Genomic DNA, 8,123 nt, shown 5'->3' on the forward strand with positions numbered 1-8,123 from the left:
AGCCAAAGAATAGCAAAAAAATGAAGGTAAATTTTTTTTAGAGTTAAAAAGGTCGAGTTGCGTCCCCTAGACAGTCAGTGGTTTGTGTTTCTGATTCTCGACCCCATGTCGAATTTATCAATTTTTTTCAAAACTGGGGGAACTTTTCAAAATTTTCGCTGCGTTAGTTTTGAATTATGACATTGGGCTATGTGTGTGTCAAGTTTCATCAGAATCGGTTGAAAGCCGTGGTCAGGGTGAGGGTACAACCTGACAGACACACAGACAAACTGCCGTTTATATAGAGGGAGATTCTTTCATGATTTTACCATTAAACTCATCATCATCATTGTTTAGCATCCGCTTTCCTTGCTAGCATGGGTTGCACAGTTTGACATGGATTGAACTAGCTGGGAGCTGTCCAGGCTCCAATTGTCTGTCGAGGCATGGTTTCTATGGCTGGATGCCCTTCCTGATGCCAAACGCTTAACAGAGTGTGCTGGGTGCTTTTTCACGCGCCACCAGCATGGGTGTGTTTATGCAGCACCTACATTGGCGTTTTTTAATGGCACCAGCACCTGAAAGAACCAGCTTGTATGTGTGGAAGACAGTCATTTTACTTAGCTTGATGTGTCTTATATCAAGTACAGCAAATCACCTCATCTCCCAGTCCCTTGTCATTTCCTGAATGAGGCCCAGCATCTGAAGATCCTTTCTAAACCACTTCATTCCACAAATATTAATTTGCAAGTAACACTGTAGCTTTAGCCCTTTTGTATTTATACTGGTCATATCCGGCCCAAATATTCTGTCTGTTTTATGTTCAGACCAGCCAGATCAGACCTCTCATACTTTACCCTACCATGTCATTCTAAAAATAAACAATCAGGTCTATTTTAGGTGCAAGAGTGGCTCTGTGGTAAGTAGCTTGCTTACCAACCACATGGTTCCAGGTTCAGTCCCACTGCATGGCAGTGTCTTCTACTATAGCCTCAGGCCGACCAAAGCCTTGAGAGTGGATTTGGTAGACGGAAACTGAAAGAAGCCCGTTGTATATGTGTGTGTGTGTGTGTGTGTTTGTGGGTCTGTGTTTGTCCCCCCAACATCACTTGACAACCGATGTGTTTACATCCCCGTAACTTATCAAGTTGATCAATGTATGTTGAGAGACCCCACCTTCGGTCATAACTGACTGTGGGATTGCCCCTAGAAAGTTACCCTCCAAGGCACAAGTCTGGGCAAGTTTGTTTATGGAAGACCAGCAGTTGCCCATGCATACCGGCCTCCCCTCTCCATGCCACCAGTGTTATCCAAGCGAAAGTCAAAGGGGCCGATACAGCTTGGCACCTGTGACGTTGCAACTCATTTCTACAGATGAGTGAACTGGAGCAACGTGAAATAAAGTGTCTTGCTCAAGAACACAATACGCAGCCAGGTCCGGGATTCGAACTCACAACCTCACGATCATAAGATCGACGTATGTCAAAGTTGTAGATTTATCCAAACTGATCTCAACAGCTGTTCATATTTGAAGCTATGTCATTCATCAGTATTTGATGTTATGTACAAGACATAGGTGGCTTTCTCACTTAGCCAGTGAGGTGACATCATCATTATCATCATTGTTTAACGTCTGCTTTCCATGCTGGCATGGGTTGGATGGTTTGACTGAGGACTGGCAAGCCAGAAGGCTGTACCAGGCTCCAATCTGATCTAGCAAGGTCTCTAATGCAAACCACTCCGAGAGTGTAGTGGATGCTTTTTATGTGCCACCGGCATGAGGGCCAGTCAGGCAGCACTGGCATCGATCATGCTCACATGGTGCTTTTTATGTGCCACCGGCATGAGAGCCAGTAAGGTGGCACCGGAAATAACCATGCTTAAATGGCGCTTTTTACATGCCACTGGCATGGGTGCCAATCAGGTGTACTGGCATTAGACACAACAATGACTTCACTTGACTCAACAGGTCTTCACAAGCACAGTTCATTGGCCAATAATTGAAGTGTGCTCTTAAATGTGCCAGTTATGCTATGAGGGGAAATCGTCGAATCACCCATCTGTGAGTTATCAGAGAATGTGCAGATTAGCTACAGTTCAGTTCATTCTATTATCACTGAAGATTTGGGTATGAGACGTGTGTCTACTAAGTTTCTGCTAAAACTGCTTTCAGCTGACCAAAAAGACACTCAGATTTCAGTTGCACAAGATCTCCTTGATTGTGTTGAGGACAATGAAAACGTTTTGAAAACTTTGTGTAGGCCTCTGAGCAGGTACCACCAAGCTTTTAGCAAAATTTGATGCAGATTCTCTGCTCAACTTTCTGTCATGGCCAATGCGACAATCACACACTACACACCTTCCTTCCAAACAGCGGAAGTGAGCTAGAATGTTAAAACTTAGTGCATAGGCACAGCAGAATTCATAGTCAGTCTGTGCCAAGTGTCTTCACTCTGGGTGCTTTATCTTCTTTACTGTAGCAACTGTCTGGATACTTATTGATCAGCCCCTGTATGTATATATATATATATATATATCAAATTTGAGGATAAAATTCTTTTCGAAAAAAAATATTTTCTCGAAAAAAATGTTATCAATGGCCAGCATATTAAAAAATACCTTTAACGTTTAAATTTATAAACAATTCATAAATGAGGGCAAAGGAAAAAAAATTCTAATGCCAAATATGCCGAAAAATTGGACATATTGTCCATTAACCATATAATTTTTTCACAATACGCACGCTACTCGAAAAAAGGTCGACAGAAATTTCTAAAAAATTCCATTATTACCATATCGGACCAATTTCAGAGTTAGTTAGCTACTAAGAGCCCTTTCTTCGTCAGTAATACATGTGGCAAAAGAAATAAATGAGATACTTACTCATACCCATATGGTAATAATGGAATTTTTAGAAATTTCTGTCGACTTTTTCGAGAGTAGCGTGCGGTATTGTGAAAAAATTATATGGTATAAGGACAATATGTCAAATTTCCGGCATATTTGGCATTAGAATTTTTTTTCCTTGCCCTCATTTATGAATTTATATATATATATTATATATATATATATATATATATATATATGAATATATATAAATACTCACACATATATAATCATAATTTTTATGTTCTCTTTTACATGCTTGCATGAGTCAGATATGAGGTAGACAGCCCAAACCCTGATGCCTTTCCTGTTACTGACTGTCACCTGTTTCCAACCAAGCTAGCTAATATTTGCCCCATGGCCAGACAACTTTTCATCGAAGATTGGAAACGGAGGACACTGCTTGAATGGTGGTGCCACAACTCTTACACGACAGTTTTGAATCAGTAAATCCACTCACAAGGTTCTTGTTGGCCTTAGGTTGTAATAGGGGCTGCCTATCTGAAGTGTCACGCAGTGGATCTGAACCCCAAACCATCCAGTTGGTAAGCAAACTTCTTAATCACATGACCATACCTCCACCTAGTTCCCAATACCAAAATGCAATACTAATTGCTTTTATCTTTTGTTGTTGTGTACAACCCTACATTTGTACCATTCTTGTCTCAACAGCAGAAAGACATGAGCTAATCATGGAATAAAGATTATTTGTGAACATAACATGGCAGTCCTGGTTTAGGACGAATGTTGCTGTAATTTAGCCCCAGGAGACATCATCTTCAGCTCGCTATACAACATGATCTGTGTCCTTATACTTTTGAACAAGGGCTAAATTACAGCAACATTCGTCCTAAACCAGGACTGCCATGTTATACTGGCAAATAATCTTTACTCTAAAGTACTGTTGCTGAATATCTCTCGTTGTGAGATTTACAAATAGTAATTTTCTAATGAGCCAATCATAGCAAGGAAAGAGACTTGGTGCAAAAGTTCAGTCGCTATTCCACCATATGGTTGCAAACCAATTTTTTCCAATCTGGAAAGCTCCATTGCCAAACACACACACACATACACACAGGTATATGATAAACTTCTTTCAGTTTCCATCTATTAATCCACCCACAAGGGTTTGGTCAGCCAAGCGCTATATGAATATATATATATATAAGAAAGAGAGATGGCAAAGGAATAAATGATTATCTTATGCATTTCATTAGCTTACAGTTGTTTCTGCTCTAAGATGCAGCAGACTCATAGTTGAGTGCCTAATAACACCTTGTAACTTCATCAGAGGCTTGAATATGAGGTGCAATTTATTTGGGAAAAAAATTACATTTGTAGCTATATAGAGAATGACATTACACAGGGTATTTGGGCTAAATTTTATGATTTTTTTTTTAATGTCACTTTTTTGCCAGAACAACTTGATGTATTGGGGAATAGTTAAGAGTGTTGGAAAGTATAAAGATTAAAGATGTTGTGGAGAAAAAGCTAGCTGACATGGAGGACTGGAAGGCATCTGGATTTTGGAAAAGAGTTATTGTGTCACGATAATTTGTGTCAGGTATCAAACTGGCAGCATCATGATTGCTATTCAATGCTCTGTTAAGTATACAGGAAAGTAATTAAAACATGACTTGGATATCACGAAAGCCAAGTTACCCCAAACTATGATAGTCTTTGGGTGTGACATCATGCCACCCTGCATCTTTGGACAGGGCCTTAGGCTCATTTTGGATGGCTGTGTGAAGCTGCAAGAGACCGTATTCAAACCCTGGCTGGAGGGGTTGCTGCTGGAAGACCACATGTGTGGCAGAAGGATTTGGGTCCTTGCCATACCTCTGGAAAGAGTAAAATGGTTGTTGGAGAATTTCTACAGCTTCACCAACCCCACTTTCTGGTCTCTTAATTCCCCTCCGATTGTAATTACTGTTGGTTGGGCACGGCTGAGTAAGATACCAACTGCCCTGCTTGCACTACCGAAGCTGAGTTGGTGGTCCAGATTAAGGACGTGTTTAACCCGTTTGACACTGGGACAACCATAACTGCCTCTCCGAAATAAGTCTGAAAACTTCTGGGATGCACCTCGTGTGTGTTTAAGACAATATGTATTAAGAAGAACAGAGGAAGGACAAAGTTTAATGCTTCAGATGGAAATGAAAAATGTGAACATTTTTGCTTTTCTACTTCACTAATAAATTACTCAGCCACTTATATTCATGTCATAATAAATCATCTTCCATAAACAATCACACAAACTTGTAAGAAATCATTCAGTCTATATTTACAAAGTCAGAAAATTTACAAAGTAAGAAAACAGCACAGCTCCCATGACTTCAGGAAACATTTTTTCACGCTGAGAGTTGCTGAAGCATGGAACAAACTGCTGGCATCAGTTGTTGGTTGTCGGAGCACTGCATCCTTCAAAACTTCCATGCTTCCTGAGTCCGTCTGTCTAACACCCGTGGACATGTTTACAAAGTCAGGAAACAGCACAGCTCCATGACTTTAGGAAACATTTTCTCACGCTGAGAGTCGCTGAAGCATAGAACAAACTGCCGGCATCAGTGTTAGTTGTCGAGCACTGCATCCTTCAAAACTTCCATGCTTCCTGAGTTCCGTCTGTCTAACACCCGTGGACATGTTTACAAAGTCAGGAAACAGCACAGCTCCCATGACTTTAGGAAACATTTTCTCACGCTGAGAGTCGCTGAAGCATGGAACAAACTGCCGGCATCAGTTGTTAGTTGTCGGAGCACTGCATCCTTCAAAACTTCCATGCTTCCTGAGTCCGTCTGTCTAACACCCGTGGACATGTTTACAAAGTCAGGAAACAGCACAGCTCCCATGACTTCAGGAAACATTTTTTCACGCTGAGAGTTGCTGAAGCATGGAACAAACTGCTGGCATCAGTTGTTCCTGAGATTCGCCAACACTACACCTGATTTTCTCCCCTCCATACACACGTAAGCATGTATCTGACACATACACTGTTCACTTTCCAGACATTTTTACATTACTGCATGTACTTTATATGCACTTTCTGACAAGTTGTGGTGCACCTGAGCACTGTATACAATAATTTCATTATTATTATTATTATATTATTATTATATCTATACACAAATATCTCATCTTTCATCGTCCACTCATTTCGTATCACCGACATATAATGCCGAGATTTTAAGATAATTTTTCCAATTCATTTTAGTTTATACAATTCTATATTTAAGAGATGAGGAATTATGTACATTATTTACATATTTGTCCTCATCTTGTTTGTTGTTAACGTTTCGGCTGATATACCCTCCAGCCTTCATCAGGTGTCTTGGGGAAATTTCGAACCTGGGTTCTCATTCCTAAGGTATTTTTCAATGTTATTATTATTGTTATTATTATTCAGGTCACTGCCCAGAATTGAATCCTTGAATCTTGGGATTAGTAGCCCGCGCTCTTAACCACTACGCCATATGCCGGTGGGCATATTTTAGTTTATTTTATGGCCACAAAACGAAGGAATACCATTTATCATCAATACAGTTATTATAATCTGCATATTTGAAAATCTATCTCTATCAAATTCTTTGAGAAATGTTCATTATTAAGGTACTACTTAAGAACAGTGGTCCCGGTGCGTGCACTCGTGTACTCGTGCTAGCTAGTCGTGACTAGTCGATCCTACAACGACTACCTAGCAAAGGGATCTTTTCCTTTTGAAGGCCAGATTTCAACACAATTTCTAGTTAACTAAACACTTTAAGACTTTGTATCCTGGTAGAATGTGTTTATAAAACATCATTTTTTCTGGGCTTTATTGAGAAAATTCTATAGGTTGTAAGATATTTCGTCTGAAAAAGGAAAAAATCCTAGCAAAGTAAATAAAACACAAAGTAAATATTTTTTTAAACAAAGTAAATAAAAAAACACAAAGGATCGACTAGTCACGACTAGCTAGCGCGGATGCGCGAGTACGCGCACCAGGACCACTCTTCTTAAGTAGTACCGAATCAAGTACCCTGACACCCTAATATGCTGCAAATCCCTTATTTGGGTCGGTAAAAGGGGTGGGAAAGGAGGATATATTTAATAATGAATGAAGGCGGCAAGCTGGCAGAGTGATTAGCAGGCCGGGCGAAATGCTTAGCGGTATTTCGTCTGCCGTTACGTTCTGAGTTCAAATTCCGCCGAGGTCGACTTTGCCTTTCATCCTTTCGGGGTCGATAAATTAAGTACCAGTTATGCACTGGGGTCGATGTAATCGACTTAGTCCCTTGTTTGTCCCCTCTATGTTTAGCCCCTTGTGGGTAGTAAAGAAATATATATTTAATAACGAACCATGTAATTCACATTGTGGAAAATTGATTTCTGTAAAATATTTTTTTTTCTTAAACCCACAAAATATGGTCTATAAATGGAGGATGTTTTTGAAAGATACTATATTTTATCATCAGATTATATATAGGTGCAGGAGTGGCTGTGTGGTAAGTAGCTTGTTTACCAACCACATGGTTCGGGTTCAGTCCCACTGCGTGGCACTTGGGCAAGTGTCTTCTGCTATAGCCTCGGCGCCCAAAGCCTTGTGAGTGGATTTGGTAGATGGAAACTGGAAGAAGCCCGTCGTATATATGTATATATATATATAATATATATATGCATGTGTGTGTGGTTGTGTGTCTGTGTTTGTCCCCCTAGCATTGCTTGACAACCGATGCTGGTGTGTTTATGTCCCCCATTACTTCAGTTCAGCAAAAGAGACCGATAGATAGAATAAGTACTGGGCTTACAAAAGAATAAGTCCGGGGTCGAGTTGCTCGATTAAAAGGCGGTGCTCCAGCATGGCCGCAGTCAAATGACTGAAACAAGTAAAAGAGTATACATTCTCACACAGCAATTAAGATATATTTACTTTAATTCGTTCATCTTTCTCACCCCCCCCCATTCACAAAATTAGTTTGGGCACGATTTTTAATTTGATTTTCCTTAGGCGCAGGAGTGGCTGTGTGGTAAGAAGCCTGCTAAAGAACCATAAGGTTCCGGGTTCAGTCCCATTGCGTGGCACCTTGGGCAAGTGTGTTCAACTATAGCCTCACGCTGACCAAAGCCTTGTGAGTGGATTTGGTAGACGGAAACTGAAAGAAGCCCGTCGTATATATGTATATATATATATATATATGTATGTGTGTGTTTGTGTGTCTGTGTTTGTCCCCCCCCCCAATATCGCTTGACAACCGATGCTGGTGTGCTTACGTCCCTGTAAC

At 40.4% G+C, this 8,123-nt stretch overlaps 1 long non-coding RNA gene across 1 annotated transcript in view; it reads left to right on the plus strand.

The window, feature by feature from the left end:
- Positions 1-781: 781 nt before the first annotated feature.
- Positions 782-8,123, plus strand: part of LOC118767996 — a 20,264-nt gene continuing 12,922 nt past the window's right edge. Inside the window, exons 1-2 of the long non-coding RNA XR_005003917.1 lie at positions 782-868; positions 6,644-6,648. This is a non-coding gene — a long non-coding RNA (uncharacterized LOC118767996). The remainder of the gene's footprint in view (positions 869-6,643; positions 6,649-8,123) is intronic.

This window comes from Octopus sinensis, linkage group LG26 (genome assembly GCF_006345805.1).
Source record: "Octopus sinensis linkage group LG26, ASM634580v1, whole genome shotgun sequence".
Classification (NCBI taxonomy): domain Eukaryota; kingdom Metazoa; phylum Mollusca; class Cephalopoda; order Octopoda; family Octopodidae; genus Octopus; species Octopus sinensis.